Source organism: Megachile rotundata, chromosome 10 (genome assembly GCF_050947335.1).
Source record: "Megachile rotundata isolate GNS110a chromosome 10, iyMegRotu1, whole genome shotgun sequence".
In the NCBI taxonomy this organism is placed as follows: domain Eukaryota; kingdom Metazoa; phylum Arthropoda; class Insecta; order Hymenoptera; family Megachilidae; genus Megachile; species Megachile rotundata.
Window position 1 is genome coordinate 2,325,043 of NC_134992.1, and position 18,453 is coordinate 2,343,495.

Consider the following 18,453-nt stretch of genomic DNA (forward strand, 5'->3'; position numbering starts at 1 on the left):
GCAAACTGCGAAAATGAAATATGGATGTTTTTCGGATACATTCGTTACATAAATTCTCGGTTCATGATATATCCAGGAATAAATGAATTCCAATAAAAATATTGCCTTTCTGCTACCATTTTCAGTGCAACGCGAATTTACAGAAACAGCAATAACATCAGATATTAAAGAAAACTTTTAAACATTTGCGTACTTTTATGCGTGTGTGATTTTTTCTATATTTTCTATAATATATCACAATTTTCATATAAAATCATTCGGTGTTATTTTGAGTTGTTATAATACTCGTCCATTGTTTATTAAATGCACAGGTACTTTAAAGGTACAATTTACACAAAAACAGTTACTAAATAATATACAAATTATAATTTATATGAAATAGGAATATGAATTTTCTCAAATGTTAATAATTTCGTATATTTCTAATGTTTTGTGACACGACTATGACATTTTATTATTTGAGATATCTTGTCAGGTATTGAACTAACAAGAGACTTTAATTTCCGTTCCGATATTTTTATTCATTCTGTTCGCAATTAAATGTTAAATCTCATTAATGGCGTCATATTGCTTTTTATTCGTAGATACTTTTCTAGATAATATCTCCTATAAATCTTCTATTAAATTGTAGTCTGGATTCCTTGCACGCCAACGCAGAATATTTATATTTTTATCTTTAAACAAATTTTTTACTCACTGTCCAGTGTGAATAGCAGTATTATTTTGTTGAAAATATTTTTCAATATATATATTTTTTCAAAAGTTGCAAACTTTAATGCTATCACTTCCATAATTTCGGTTTAAGGAAACTTCTGGTGCTTTGCCAAAATCGCGCCAATAAAACTGAAATCCATCAGGATCATCTAAATTAAACTTTTTTTCATCGTTGAATACAATCTTTCCAAATTGTTTGTACAATTCACATAATTTGTTGCAAAGTTCAATCGGTCATCCTTATGTTTTTCATTCCTTCAGTAAGAATATGCCTTGTCGTGGCAGTTAAATTTAGATTTTGTTTAATTTGTGAAGCGGAAAATTTATTTTTCTTTGCTTCGTCTACAATTTTTGACCTTTGATTTCTGTATATTTCTCTTTTCTGTACCTCTCACTCAATTTTATGAAACTATCAAATACCATAGATATTATAATTTATGAACAATCTCAAGATTTGACAAATTAAGTTCTTTGAATGTGCCAATTTTTATTTTATCTTATAGAATTTTGAGTACAGGGTATGTAGAAAATATGTAACATATTTCAAATAAAATTTAATAACATGTAAAAAATTATGATATAATTTAGATTAAATATGTGAAATATGTTATATTATGTTATATTGTTATGTTATTATTTTCTTGGTTGTTGTTAAAGCCATTTTCTTATTGTTAGATCTATTGTCGTTAAAGCGATTATGACTGAAAAAAATGAAAAAATGGTCGCAAAAATTTGTTTTACATATTTCTACACTTTTATTCTATTTTCATTTTCCACCAAACGTCGTAAAACATAGCTCTTTACGAGCAGCCAGTCTCTTCATTTTTATCTATAGAATTTACGGTAGCAGATTGTTAAAAAAGTTTTTTGCCGATTTTGTTTCATATTAATGATTTATATTTGAAAAAAGTTTTGTAACTACGAAAAATTAATTTTTCTAGTTATTGTGTTCTTCTCGAACAATTCCATTTCGTACATTTTTGTACGTGTTTCTACGAACCAAAATGATATCGAAATAATTAATTTTTTAATTAAGCAGACCATCACTGGGAAGCACCTGAATAGAGGATTTTTAAAAAATAAAACGATGTGATATTGTACAGCAACTATAATAATTATATAATACTATAATAATTATAGTTATGATTGTGAAATATTACTTTCCATGAAAGATTTGACAAATCCTTTATTCAGCAACTTTCCAGAATTCCTCTTGCCGACATCTAATCCCTACGCTGTATTTAATAAACGAACAAACAAAATACCATACATATGATACGGCAATTAGAAAAAAATGAATCATAAATTACAAAATATTAATTCAGATTTAACATTTCTTTAACAATGAATAAAAGGTAGATATCTTTTAATTTTACAACACAAAATTGTATATATTTCTCTTCATTTCAGGGGAAATTTATTTTTTCCATTGACTGATAGTTTTTTGAGCATTAGGAAAGTTATTTTATTAATTTTAAGAATGGCTTAAGTCCATTTATAGTTATCAAAAACGTATTATTTTCTAAACAATGTTTACTGTATTACATAAAAGATACGAAAACATTATACTACCATATTGTCAATTGTCTCGATTTTAAAATAAATGAATTTTAGTCTTTTTCAAAATAAACGGATCATGTATTATACTTACATGTTTAAAAGTTTTGTTTTCAAATGTTAAAAATCTATAAAAATATGAGAGTATTAATGCATGTTTAGCAAGTGGGAAACGATTACAATTTTGATATTATTGCCAATGAAGATAAAAGCGTTTATTTACAAATTTGTAACATAGATATGAAAATCACAATTAATATAACGTACAAATACTACAACAAACGAAGAACGTTGAAAAAGCTGTAAACTCGTATGAAATGTAAAATTCAGAGCACGAGATAACGAATTTAAAAAATAAATAAAATGGAAATTTTAATCCTGTTAACATTCTATTGCTAAGCTTCGAACAGTTGTATGTGTGAGTATTTTTGATAAAAAATGTATTTTTTCTATAAAATATACAGAGTGCTCAAATAAAATGATAAATAAACGAACTTTATTGTCACATGATTGAATAAATAATTTTGCCAATTATGAATTGTATGGCCATAATTACTGCACAAATATGTACATAAAATTGGACCCGTATAAATATTCATTTCATTAAGTAAGCACTAGGTATAATTTTATGTTTCAGTATTGTTACATTTGGTCAGTAAAATTTTCCATTCTGAATGATAAGTTTTGTTTCGATTAAGAAGTTTACATTGCATATTTTTTTGTTAATGCAATTTACGAACATAATTCTTAAAAAAAAGTTAAGTTGTACCAGAATAAATTTGATCTTTGAAAGGATGAATTTAATTTGGAGAAAGTTGAATGAAATCTGCGAAACAGTTAATTTCGGGTATAAAAATTTCAACGTAATGTAGAAAAAAATAATGTGTAGTACAAAGCTTATAAACACAGTATTCGTTATAAGTTTATTCTCTACATCGAGCAAATTATCCATTAAGTTATAAGCGCAAAATGTATTATTATGTAACTAATTCCTGGAAAAATCCCACATCGACTATGAAATAAAAATATCTGTAATTGTATTAAAGGAGAACTACTTATACACATAACATTATATTAACCTCTTAGGTACAATGCGTCTAAAAGTGATTTTTGCAGTTTATCTCCCAGTATGACGTACTACTATAATGATTCACTGGCTCATCGTTTCAATTGAATGATTGTTTTCATATGTTTTGATTCGCAATTTTTTTGTCTTCACAACGTTTTATGAGAGTATTAATAAATCTCATTTCTATGTATTCGTGTAGAAAACAGCATTATTTGCCAAACGTTGCAGTGCTGTATCGTTTGCGTATAATATGCGTTGAACTCTGTCATACTGAGAAACTGAGAGCTCCCCCCTAAAGTTCAGCCATGTTTAAGAGGTTAATACAGATTCTTACATTGTCTCTGCAGTTTGTACTTCCCAACTTAATTACCTACTAAACAATAGCTGTACTTTCAATATGTACAAAGATCAGGTTCCGGCCTATCAGTAATAGATATATTAGATATACAAATTATCATCATAAAATTAAAAATTGACGACATTCATAAATGTCGTTTCAAGGAACTGTTAAATACTCATAACAAAACGTGGAGTAATCATTGAAACAGTATTCTGATTCTAGTAACTTCACGTTGATCTCATATCTTGAAATGCGAGCGAAACCTCTTCTAGTTTAGAACTCTCTCCTTGGTTTACGCAACTTTTGGTAGTTTAGGTAACTAACCTATTTACTGCACCACTGTAAACTCAGCTTTAGGTAGCATGTAATCGTGGTTAAACCTGCTAATGATTTGATCACTTAATTGGTTAGCTCAGTGTTGCTCGCAACGATACGTTCAAGATGAGAAATAGTCCGCGATAGTGCGATTTCGTGTTAAGTTTGATTGAAGCGTTTTACAAACGTACACGGGGTCAATTCAATTGAATCGTGTAGATTTTCTACCATTTCTTGGCGATTTTTCAATGCGTTCACTACGTGTTCCCTTGCTAATTAATCAAATTCAGCTGCGCTTGTTTTAGCTGTTTTTGGGTTAATACTAGAAATCTGTATTTCGCGTTTGTAAGCACACGTATACGTGTGCATCGAATATGTCTGTGTTTTAGTTGGTTAAAATTTTCGTACCCGGGTAGAAGTGTATTATATCAGGGGTGTTTAACTGCGCGTGTATTAAATGTCCTTATATTGTAAATTGTGTCATTTCTAGTACATGGGTACCTAAGTATCTAACATGAAATAATTTGCAAACGGAAAATATAATTTTAAAAGTTTACTAATTAAATATGCACTAAAAAAATTTATTTTTCTACAGAAACACGCAAGAAACTATTACATAAATGAAAAAAAGAGCAAGAAAAATAATATCAGCAGCATCAATGATTTCTTCACGATATTTTCGAGTGATTTGAAACATCGAAGTTTATGCTTTAGACAGCCATTTTGAACTTGAATATGCAGTACAACATCGTGCTATTTACGTACATACAAGTAAACCTACCCAAGTGTCACTCTCCGATTTTGATGAAATTTGGATATGTTATAGTACATTGAAAATTAGGGGACACGTATTTTTTTTTATCCGCGGTAAAACATATTTAGGGTATGAAACAACCCCCCAAAGTGTGAGGGTAAAATGGAAAAATTGTGATATTTTCGAGATCAGTGAAGCAATCTTGATGATTTTTGGTATGAAAGTATCTTTCGATAGAAGACAAAAATTGGCCTAGGTATGTTAGAAGGGGAGTGAAAATTAGGGGGTGAAATACCCTAAAGCGACCAATTTTTTGCTGCAAAAAAATCAGTTTTGATCTGATCGAAATAAAATCTATTAAAACTTGAAGAACAAATTCTGCCGCTATACTATTTTATATGTACCGCCGGAGAATGACGTCACTGTCAACGAGGGAGCGACGTACGTCGAAGGAACATGCCGCTGCTCTGCCGCTACCCCGCTCGGATCCTCCGATAGACGAAGAGAGGCAGCGGAGTAAGAGGAGAGAACCCAGCGAGAAACCGACGTACGCCGAAGGAAAGTGCCGATTCCCTGCCGCTTCCCCGCTGCGGCCCTACGATAGAAGAAGAGTGGCTGTGGAGACGGAAGAGGCCCTGCCGAAGAAGACTTCGATAGAATTCGGAAATTCCGGCAGAGGGTGGGGGTAGGCTACGAGGTGTCCTAATACCGGCGCAAGGGCTCGCGGATCCTTATTCTGTATTCGGCATCTGCCTTAGTTTTTTCGTTTCCGTAAAGAAAGTAATTATCGTTCCGTGAGGAAAATCCACGAATCCCGATTCCGCTGCAACCTGTGCCTGGACACCTTGGTAAGCCCCCTCAATTACCGTTATATATTTGTAAAAGAGCGCGAAATCGAGATTGTCATATCGTGGGTTGTAGACCACCTGGCTTGCCATTCACGGGCAGGTTCTGCAAAGTGTGACCGGAGTGGCTTTGTCTCGTAGGGAAATTAGTTTAAGTTAGAAGGGTAAAAAACCCGGGGGCCCCTGTCCGGGACGGTCGCGGATCCCGACGTCCGGACTTTTTCGTGTCGTCGAGAGATCGCTTCTCGATCTCTCGAATCGCCACTCGGCTGGATCACCGAACCTGTACCGGGGAATGGTACAGCGTAAGCTACAATCAAAGTATCGTCTCGAGTAGGCCTTTGCCAATATTGTACCCTCCCACGTCTCGATTTCGCGAACTCTTGGTACGGGAGTAGAACGTAAAGTGCATGTTTGTCGTACCGGACATTTCGTGTTTGTCGCGTAACTTCTCGCTTTCTCTCTCTAGACGGTCGCCGATACAGAATCGTTCCGCGTGTAGAGTTAAATCGCGTCTCGTATAAATTTAAGTGCGTTAGATTTCGTTGCGTTTAGTATAATCGCGTTTCGTCGCATCTCGTCGCGTTTCGTCGCGTTGCGTTCCGTTAAAATAATTGCGTCGCGTTTTGTTAAGTATTTGCGTTGCGTTTCTGTTAAATTAGTCGCGACGCGTACCGTTCCGGGAATCGAGGAAATATCAAAGATTGTATTCCGCTTAGGAACTTGCATATTTCGTTTCCGTGGTTAAAATCTCGCGGAGATCGTATCTCGGCCTTCCGCCGAGAGTGTTACGGTTAAATCGAATTCCGATACTGGATCACACTGTACGCCTAGGTTACTTAGATTTTAAATAAAACACCGCTGTTAACAAATACCGCTAAATTGAGGTTTCTCGCGAATTGTCCCGAATCAATTACTCTCGTCCGCCTCCGCGTCTAGCTCCTTTACCCTTAAAGAATCCCGCCACTCTACCATTGCGTTCGGATACTGAGCTACCGAGCCGTTCCGCCGCCGATTCGAATCTTCCGCGTTTTTCCGAGATCGACATAAACGGTTTTCCCATCTTTCCGCTCGAGAGTCTCGTCTCGCGTCTAAGTTCTTTATCGCGACGCTGAGAAGCGTCTGGCGCCCAATTATCAAATAAAATAAAGTGATATCGAACGGGTTCGGATCGGGCGCCGAAGTGCTACGCGCTCGCGAATCCGCGGAGGCGCCGCGGCGGTCATCGTCGCGGGCACGGTCAGGAAGGGCCGATCGAGAATTCGCGGGCGAAGCGGGGTCGCGGGCCGTTACCGAGCTAGCCGCGAAGTACCGTGTAGCAATACAAACGATATTAAAAGACATTAAAGAGTTTTTTTAGTCTAAAAAAGTGTATTCAAATTACTTTAGTCGCCTCTCAAGTTCAGTGTAGCTTGTTTGAAATAAGCGTGAACATTAAATCTTCATGCCAAAATCAGATTACCTGAAATTTTATTTCAGAACAAGGAAAGATTTTAGTTTCATTACATATTGTTATTAAAATTGTAATGTCTTACCTTTTAATATTTGCAATTAAAAATCATAAGAAAATATCGTTTTGGACTGTTTAGTGCAGATTTAGTTTAAGTTTATTTAATGTTAATTTAATTTTATAAGCGATTGATGCACCGATTCGCAACATTGTAATCATAGACGCGGGAATATTAGCTACAAAGGGCATATGTTGTCATTAAAATCGGAAAAGTCTGATTGTGTCAACTCTCAACGGTGTAGCCCAGCGTGCGCGGAAAACTAAAGGGTTTTCTGTGGCCGTCAAGCTCCCCGCGTGCTCGGAAAGATGAAAATCTTTTCGAGGCCGCTATAGACCTCAATTGGGTAGATATCTACCGCTATGAAGGTCCATGCGTGCACGGGAAGACGATGTCGACCTGGGGCCGGTAAGCTACTGGCGAAACCGGCAGAGTTGACTTTTTTAATTAGTGATTATTCGAATTTATAAGAAATTCGATAGAAATGCTCGTAAGTAGCGAAGTTCCGCGTCTATGAAGGGCGAAGCATTTTCGGGCGTTATCGGTAGCGTTCGTCAACAATCGGTATCGCGTTATCGCTCCGTCGAGTCCGTGAGCGCGGAGCAGGTATTCATTCTCTTCCCGGCGACCGAGTAAATAACATTAAGACGTTTGCGTTCCTTATTCAATACTTTGGTGAAATAAAATTGGTTATATTTATTTAAATTTGCATTTAAATTATTTACGCTCACAAAATCCTGTACATGGACTAAAGGAAATATCAAGTGCAATGGATTAGATAATTTTTATAGGTGAAGTTTTTTGGATGGATATGAACAAAGTCCGTTTATAGGATCATCGAACGTGTAGTCAAAATTCATTTTTTTCAGGTGATTTCTCAAGAAGGACTTTGATCATTTGTGTATATTTGCCGGAAATTGCATTACATTGTTGCATATGAAACGGTCGACTTTGGAACATCAAATCTTTCGCAATTTGCTGACATAAGATTACTACAAATCAGCACTTATATTACAATTTGAAGTTTAATGTTTGCTGAAAATGATTGTGTAAATATTTCATAATCTTTTTTAATAGTTGTCAGAAAATCGTCTCACTAATTGCTGTGTACAATACGCAATCGGAAAAAATTCACATAAAATGAATTTAGAATAACGTTTTATAGGAATATTAATTTGATATATATTGTTTCCATGTTTTTTCGTATAATTAGTTATATACAATTTAAATTCAATGTTTGTCATTATGATAGTTATTAATATAACATTTAAAGCACATAATAGTTCAATTAAAATGTTAATAACCACAAGATTTCATTTTATTAAGTAACTAATAAACTCCGATACAACAACCAATTTTGCTTAAATGTTATTGTACTATGAAAATCACATGTGATAAGAAACCACGATATTTTGAGATCGATATCCAGCAATAAATTTTTGAATAAGATCCTTCTATGAAAGTTTCTTACAATTTTTTGCGAGCAATCAGCGGAGGACTTTTAAAGTTGAATGAAACATTGTAAATAATATCTTAAAAAAATTGTCTTCTAACAACACCCTGTTACCCAATTACACTAATATGACCAACATCGATTAGTTAATTGTAAGATCTGATTGTTATGTGGCTGTTAGTATTTGTTGCGTAATTATGAGTACATTTTAATGATACAATTTATGATTTTACTAACAAGTAAATTAAAGACGAATATAACACTATAGTTATTAACTTTCAGACAAATTAAAGCAATTTGAAGATAAAAATTTGTAATATAAGAGCCTATATGTACACAATATTTATATAAATCAAATAGCTTAATTATAAAATTTCTGAACTGTTCAAATTTTATATATTGTAGACTATTCCGGGTTAAGGGGTAAGAAAAATCAATCAGAGGCCAACAATTTAAATAATAAATACGGAAGAGGTTTAACGTTTCCAAGCAAAATTCTGAACGGAGACTCTCTCGCATCCTCTTGTATAAGGTATTTTATCAACTTCTCAGCACTCTGAGAAGGGAGAAAACACGGGGTGGGGAAAGTGTGACGTCTCCCGAAATTCGAAATTCCCACTTTCCCTTGCCGCGGTCATCCGGCCCAAAACCGTTGACCGGTGACCCATCCGGCTCTCAACTTACAAATTACCGTAACAGTAATAAACCCAACGATCGCCTCGACTTTTACAAATTCATGTACCGAAAAAAAGAAATATAACTACGCCAACCCTGGGCTCAATGTGCCTACCAAATGTTAAAACGGACAAGTAATGGTTCCTTGGTCTTTTATTACTGCTATGACAAACTTCAATATTGTAAAACATCCTAAAATCTAACATTATGTCTACAATATTGCCAAATTTTTAATTAATTTTAATTAAATGAATAAATTTTTTTCGTCATAATCTCTCAGCTAATTTGATTGCCTCGCTTAATTAGAGAACATTTTATAAAAAATTATAAAACGTGTAATTCAAATGGCATCCAGTGGTACATAGCATAAAATACGTGCTGTTTTTGTGGATGCAAGCGTTATGGAGATTTCAAGGGTTTTTAATTGGAATAACCTATTGGAATAACCTGAGCTTTATAATTGGAATAGCCTATTTATTATATTATAAATCAATAGAGTATCGAATTCTGAGTAAAAATGTGTTGTCTTTGCATCATGCACATATGTAACATCAAAAAAATAATTTGCAATAAATGAGACTGGAAACAAATTCTATTTCCACACATTATTTAAAATATACAATAACCTTCCATTGTAAGTAGGAAATAATTTTTCTTATCACTGAATAGTTTTACTGCTGAAAATGTCTTGTTTGATATTTATTTCATCTTTTTAAGAGACAATGTTCTCTTTTAATCCACAACTAACTTCATTATCTGTAATGTTTATATTGTAAAGTTACTGGATCTCTTTATGGTTGTTGCAGAAGAAATTTCAAAATCTTTTAAGAAGTATCAAAGAACCTTAAATTACCTTACACCTTTTGCATTTCATTATATCTCGAATATTGTTCATTGGTGATTAATATGATAAAATTGTCAGCATTTCCATAGACCAAACATATCAAGGATTTTTTACATACTAAATTACATTTTTCATTAGATATTTAGATAATTTGATAATTCGATAATTCGATAATTAGACTATTAAATTATTATATATGGAATTAGATAAGAAATTATATAAGTACATTACTGACTACAGCAGCGATATATTTAAATTTTTATAAAGAAACAGAATGCTGCATTTCTAAAAACAATATTTTAAATATGCTAAACATTCTATGTTTACATTATTTGCAAGTAATATACACCTATTAAATAAGATTATTCCATTTGAAAACAAATGGTATTGGAAAATTAAATATACACTATTATTTCCACAACTGCAAACCTGATTTTGTGTAAATAAATGACAGCACATATGTACATATAATATGCGTTTTAAATTTGTTGTAATATTCTCCGCAGGATAATAAATCAAAGAAATATATGGTTCTATTTAAGAAATTGAATATGTAAGAAATCGAACAACTTTCAATTATATAATCATCTCTATTTATTGTATACCTGATATCAATAAATTTTGCTTTTAATGATAATAATAATATATTTCAAACTATTTGACATACTATGAATTAATTTTATTACATAATTCTTGATATTTCGGTTTATCAAATGCTTTTCTTTTGATTTCTTTATATATTTTTCTTAAAATTGTTCTTTTATAGTTTCTTTTTAAAAAGTTCTTAAACTTTCTTCATTCCTTTCCCGCATCTACCCGCATACATTCAATGAGACTGAATTAGGCTCCTTTTATACATCTGGGATGTATGAAACTGTACAAAATGTATGCAAACTGCAAACAGTAGGTATGATATACAGGGTGTTCCGTAAATCGCGGTACTGCCGAATAGAAAAATGTCTCTACATGGAAATAGAAAAGTGAAAGTGATGACGAAAGCATAGTCTTTGAGAACATCAACTATATTCGTTACGTATTCGTATATTTAATTAATCATGATGAACCCTATAAAAAACTGATACAATACTGTTTTTAAAAAATGGTAACAGCATTTACTTTTCTGCTAAGAAAGAAAGTATTTTTACAATTTTAGTTTCTATAATTAATTCAGATTAGACACTCGTTAGTTGCTACATACATATACCATTTTAATAGGCTATCGAAAGTGCTCTGAAAGTCGTGATAATTACTATTATTCATATATAGAGTGGCCAAAGAAGATTGTCTGATCTTATATTGCATATTAATCAGGTCAAATTGATGAAAAATGTTCACATAAACTATTCAAAAATGCTTCATTAAAAAGATATAATCACTCATAAATTTATGGGCAAAATTTGTTATACTTCGTTGTACAGAATGGTGTACGTGCTATAATTCTTAATGATATGTATTTATTGTTGGCATATTATGACTATTTACTACTGTTTTTAATACTATTGGAATATTTCAAAGCGTTCGGCAATCTTATTCGACGAATAGAATCCTAGATTCTTGCAAATACAAAAATTATCGAACATTTCTTATAACTGCTACAATAAATCATCAATATCTTTAGGAGTGTATATCTTTTTGTTCTTTGGTATTTATACATCCCCTTCGAAGTGTCACAATTATTTAGAATATTGCGCGTGTTTGTATTCGATTTATATACGCAAGTATACCAATATTGTATTATGTATACTACGTACTTATACATATACATATACCTGTATTACGTACATCTAGTCATTAATTGATTAATCTCTAGCATATGAAGGTGAAACGATTAACATTCTTTACTACGCGGATTCCCTAAGAAACCGCATCGTTTTATATTGTTGTAATCGTTTGTTTTATATTATTTTTGTTGTTAACGTGTTTTACAAATTTCCAACATCACAAAACTTTCCAAACTTAACACATTTCAAAATTCCTAGAATTCTCAAATGTTAAAATCCGTTAAGTCTTAAACTTTTGCAATTCTCAAATTCTAAAATTTGTTAAACTCCCAACATGTCTAAATCTCCAAATTCTTTAACCAATTCCCTTTAATCTGTTTTTTTTTTCCAGTGAGGATTGTCAAGGAGACACATAACAAAATCCTTAGCAATAAAAATATTACCAAGTAGCATAAAGGAATATACATGTATGTTGGAATGTCTAAATGTCTCCATATTGGTATGTTAAGACCAATTATTAATTGTCAATTAAAAGGACGCAAATACAGGATGCATATTTCAGTGGATACATCGTACACAATTTACGAATATCCTCCATTTTGTGACACTTCCAATAATCTCATAAAAATAGGTGTTAAAACAAAGTCATACAATACCTATTTTTCAGCAAATATTAATAAAAGCATATTTATTAATCAAAATAAATCAAAATTAACATCAAAACAAGTTCAAAGCCTTACGATATTGTGTCCTTCTCGTGACCCTGAATTCGAATGTATTGTTCTTGTAAATACATAATCTGGTCAATATAAAATAATTTTTCATGTTAGAGATTTTGATCGTCGAGCAAAAATGTCTAAGTTCAAGGTCATTTAAAAATCATAGTCCAATAAGTCCTTCAATTTGTCTCAATGTCAACTATAATTATATAAAGTTTGAAACTAAAGAGCTGTTTTTAGCAAGTATGCTCGTAATGAACAAATGACACCTGGTTAAATGAAAGACTTAATTATTTAAGCAAAATCAACATCATTAACTTCTTATGTTTTCGCGGCAGTAGTAAAAATTGTATAAAAATGATGTGTACGTTTTGACTGTTCATTCAGTATATGAGGAGATAATATTTATATCATTGCTCCAAATTCAAATGTAGATTTTCTAGAACGTAAATAGCAACTTTTCCCGTTCTCCTCTTTCCCTCGTCTTGTCGTTCTAAAATAGCTTTCTCACTGCGGTGCTATTGATATCGCGTTAGTGTTATATGGATGGAAGAGGATCAATACTTTGGTACTCCCAATGCCTTTAGAGGTTGAACGCGACCGTGAAGATTCCTTTGTAAAAGCCGCAAAACCTTTGATGAAGAACCCTGTGTTATCATCAAGCTCTACTTCCTCCGCTTTCGTCCTAGCAAGCGGATAGACTTCCTACAGGGCTAACGGGCGTTTGCAATTCAGGCAATTAGAGGCGACACGTTCCGACCACTATCAGCTATTGCTCGATCCGATCGTCCATTACAACTCAGACCGGATACCGTGTTGCCGATCGAATTGCTGAATTTACGAAGGCTCTTTGTAAAATTCATGGCTTATGCAGTATTCATTCTTGCAAGTACCTGATTTTGTTTGCGTATACAGCACCTCGCCAAACTAAGAGAATCACTAATCAAGTTTATAATGTATTTATCGACTTCAAAGGAAGAAGAGAAAATAAAAGTGTACAATGTGTATTTTCGTTTAGCTTTTTATTCGTTAGTTGTTAGAGTTATAAGAAAGTGTTATAAATAACATATTTTCTTTACTGCGTTCTTTGTTTTAAGCATAGTCTGTTTTAAACAATAATTGATTATGATGTAGAATATAATAAATATTAATTATTAAATTACTATTTCATTCTTTCAATTCGTTTTTCTCCTTATATTAAAAAATATCAATTTTTTTAAATTAACGATTAAAATTAAAAAAAATTAACGTTTCTAATGAATTTGGTATAACGTTAATCGTTTTGTACTAATTGTAAGACATAAAAGTTTCAGATATCCTATTAAAAAATAGAAAACGCGTTTTAGGAAATTTTGGGAATATCTTGAAATTTCTATTTGCATCACATTTTTACGTGTGAAACACGTAAAGTACTTAAAATTTTTAAATATACATGCTTTTTAAAATAACTTACACAAACTGAACTATGCGAATCGATATGATATTTAAGTTCCACATAAACTGATGAAACAAAATTTGACCAATCACAGAGGTTCAATAAATAAAGCGAATAAAAATCAAATTACTTTTTAATTTTTTTATCAAAATGATCTATTACTATTTATCTAGTAAACTTATTTCTACATTATTTTTTTATATCTGAAATGTACATATACAATGGCTCTTACGAACTAACAAATCGATGAACAAGCGAGGTACAATTATAATCTTAGTCTAATTGATAAACAAAAAGCAGTAGTCGACAATAACACAAAATAGTATTGATCATGCAAGAAGCTTCGCATTAATATAAGCTGTTACAATCGACGTTAAGAATGGTAGACCATTTCTAACGAGTTAAACTTCACAAAGGCAAACAGTGCAAGTGGTAGCTTATCGCAAAAATAAAATTTGAATGTTCCATTGTCGCTGTAATCTTCCGTGCAAACAAAAGAAAGAAAACATCCACAATTTTCAAGTACAGTAAAACCTCTGTTATCTGAACCATTTGGGGAATGCGAATGTGCAGTTTTCTGAATTTTCGGATATCACGACACTCAGGCACCGATTGCTAAGTTTCACATATTGTAAACAAAGATTTGCAAAAGTTAATTGAATTAAACATTAGGATAATTACGAAAGACGTTGCATTATCCTTAGTTACAGGATCGAAATAATGCATTGTAGAAGCACCTTCTTATATAGGGTGTTCCGATTATTTACCGCTAAACTTAACCAACATATTCCGTGCATAAAAATGAGACCAAAATGTTATATTAACACGTAGTTTTAAACATTTTAGTGAAATGTAATAACAGTACACAAAATGATTTCGGGCTGACTGGTCTTTCGATGTAACATACACGTGTCTTAGTTTTGTAGGTAAAACTGTACCAACATGTTCTATAGATAAAACGATTAAACAATGTTAGATAAATTATATTAAATATCTTATTAAAAAATGTTAGGTATACAAAATAATAATTCGCCATCAATACTACCATACGAATAATTGTCAACGTTCATATATTTTTAATAATTATTAGTAATGCATTCAAGAACCCATGATGATCTAAACATTTCTTCTTATTTTTGTTTATAGAATGTGCTAGTAAAGTTATGCAGATAAAACTAAAACACCCCGTATATGATATTCAACAACAAAGCAAAATCTTATATTGACACAACATTATTTTGTTATTTTTTTGAACGGAATATGTTACATAATTTCTTCAGTGATTTCAGGGAATTAGGTTTCTTCATTATTTTTGAAAATTTTTCAATTTTTTATATACCCATCACATTTTAATAATTATTTTTTGCATTACTCGTTATTATAGAAATTTAAAATTTATAGTCTTTTATAATTGAACTTTTATAATACGTTAGGAAGAATCTATGGTGTTTATGAACTTTCATTTGCATACAATATGATCTTGCAATCGGACAGATCGGAAATGAGTTTAACATAGAGTTTATCCACATGTAGTGATATGCGTTTAATTATCAAAAGATCATCAAATAATCATTCATAATTAACGCTGACGTCTAATGACCAATAATTACTAACCAGTAATTAGTAATTAATAATTTAACAATTAACCAGTACTATTTAGTATTGTATTTAATCGATTTAGAAGATTTGTTGTATACCAAATGACAAATTACAAAGCAAAAAAATTTGACATTATTTCATCAATTTGAAACTATAGGTTTGATGGAAATAATTACATGATCGTTTCATTCACATTCTTATTGTAAGTTGATTACTTATTCATAGGAATAAATACTGAATCAATCAATTTGCCTAGTATTGTCCATTAGCAAATATTCAATTTCAATTTCTTCGCGGCGCCGCTGGAGGCTGTGCAGATCGTGTGAGCAATTCCACCTTCCGAGATCGAAGAGCGGAGGGTTCAAACTTCGTGAGAGGCCGATCCACCGGATGCCAACTTCCTCCAATAAGTGGGTGTTGCGAAGTGAACTTGGAGGATGCAAATCTCAAAATTTCCATTTTTTTGCTTATCGCGCGAGAACGGTTCGAGTAACCGACTTGAAAATTTGTACAGAAATGCTCCAATGATTCCACAATCGATCGCATGCACCCAATTTACCCCCCCCCCCCCCCCCCCCCCCCCCCCCCAGGGTGGATTGAGGGGGTTGGGAGTAGGAACCCCCTCAGCGGGGGTTGGTTTTACGTCAGGGCCAAACCATCAACAGGAGCGATGCCGTCGGCACAGAAACAAGTTTTTCTGTGAACTGCAGGTCCAAAATTGATTTTTAACTGTGAGAAAGGTGAAAAAACAGCAAGGGGTGGTTTTTTGACAGCGTGTAGCGACCAAGGGGTTGGTGCAAACGCGACCAAACTTTTACCATGTATAACTGGAGTCGAGAAGAAGCTTCGGTAAAAGTTTGAGCAAAATCGAAAAAACCACCCCTTTGGGAGGGGCGGAAAAATAGGGAGGGGGTTGGGGGTGTCGCAGAGGATTGAGTCGCGCATTTTAGGAAAGTCCGCAACCTAAAGAACCTCATTCTGGAAAAAAGTTTCGAATTTTTTCTTTTTTTCGGTCGAATTTAGAGCCTTTTTTGTCGGTTTTTCGGCCCCCTAGCACTCAAGGGGTCGCCGATACCGCAAGGGGGTGGCAGGTAAGAATGGCACTCCTGGAGCATTGAGATAACCCATGGGCCCATCTATCCTCAAAATTTCAAAGTCCTACCTCCAACAGAACGGAAAGAAAGAAACGGGTAAAGAAAGTGGTGCGTTAGTTTTGGCCAGCAGTGTATGAGTTGTAAGTTATTCAATGTTTATTCCAATGAAAAATACCTGTTGCAAATGTTATGCACTAAGAATACTATTAAATATTTGCATAATGATTTGCATCAGACGTAGTATTTGTTTAATCCGGATCTATATATTTTCACCCGCAACATCAAAGCAAATATGTCAGTACAGCAAACTGTTTCGCATTTCCATGTTTTCATGTTCGTGAACAAGAAGTTTTTAGATGTGAACTCGGAAAACTTTAAATTGATATGCCATGAGTGCTATTTTGCCCAAATCCTGATTGAAACTCTGTTTTAGAATATGTTATCTAACACGCGACAATACAAATATGTTTAGTCGATATAAAATAGTCCATTAATATATTGCATAATACTAAAATAATAATATATGTAAGTGATAAATGATACTGAAAAAAACAATTATGAATATATGATATACATTACGACTAGAGCCATCAAAATTTTGTGTAACGTGTAATAAAATCAAATTCCACTCTACATTTTTATATTGATATTTACTTACATATAAATTTAATGTTAATTATAAACACGGAATTAATTGTAGATCAATTGGAGAGTGTAAAAATAGATTAAATGTTTAAATCTTTAAATGTTTAAAGATTTGATTAAATTAAGTAATATTGTGTTATTTTAATAATTCTAACAAATTATTCATTTCGTTAATTTTCATTACTGTTTATTATTACAGTATTACCTATTTACATTTCATTAATTTTAAAGTAGAGACTTAGTATCAACAAGTATTGTTACATTTTGCCAGATTAAAAGAATGTTTAAACAATTATTATGGCGGTTTTATACATTAATTAAATATTTTGTTGTTTACAAAACTATTTGCATTTAAATAAATTAAGTTATATACTATATTGTGTATATAGTACGTGGTGCGATCATTAAGTTCCGGGATTGTGTCTGCTGTGACCAAACGAATGACACGATTGACATACGCTTGCAGAACATATGTAAGAATAACAATCTTCGGGACATATAACACGTAGTTTGGAAGCGATATCTTCATTGAATCCTGTGTTATACAAGTTTATGGTAGCATACGCACGCTCTCCTTTGCGAAATCACGATGGACTCCAAATTGGAACAGAGGGACATTAAAAAAGAAAAAGAAGCATGGAAAATTGTCGTACTTCCTCACCCTCCGTATTCATCAGATTTGGAACCCTGTTATTTCTTTTTGTTTCCCAAAATGAAATTAAAGCTCAAGGGTCGCCGATTTGACACGGTGGACGAGATTCAACGCGAATCGCAGCAGGTGCTTGACACGCCGCAACAAGAAGACTTCTAGGAAGCTTTCCAAAAATGGCAGAGGCTCTGGGATCGATGCATAGCTGCACAAGGGGACTACTTTGAAGGGGATAGTAGCCTTGAAACACGTGACTTTATCTGGATATACGGGACCAGTCCCGGAACTTAATGATCGCACTTCGTATTTCTTATATATTGTTATTAATTATTTTGTTCTGTTTTGTTACAAAGCTACTGAACTTTTTAATTAGATTTATATTTTATTTATGATGATAGAAACGTTATCACTATTTTCAGTATTTATAAATAATATTCTATTCTCTATAATAATATAATATAATATATGTAGGATCGAAATAATCGAGGTTGACGGATTAATGTTTTTTGGGAATAAC

At 32.7% G+C, this 18,453-nt stretch overlaps 1 protein-coding gene across 4 annotated transcripts in view; it reads right to left on the reverse strand.

The window, feature by feature from the left end:
- LOC105663968 (cyclic nucleotide-gated channel alpha-3-like) overlaps positions 1-18,453 on the reverse strand; it is a 1,281,713-nt gene that overhangs the window by 1,012,499 nt on the left and 250,761 nt on the right. The window lies entirely within an intron of this gene.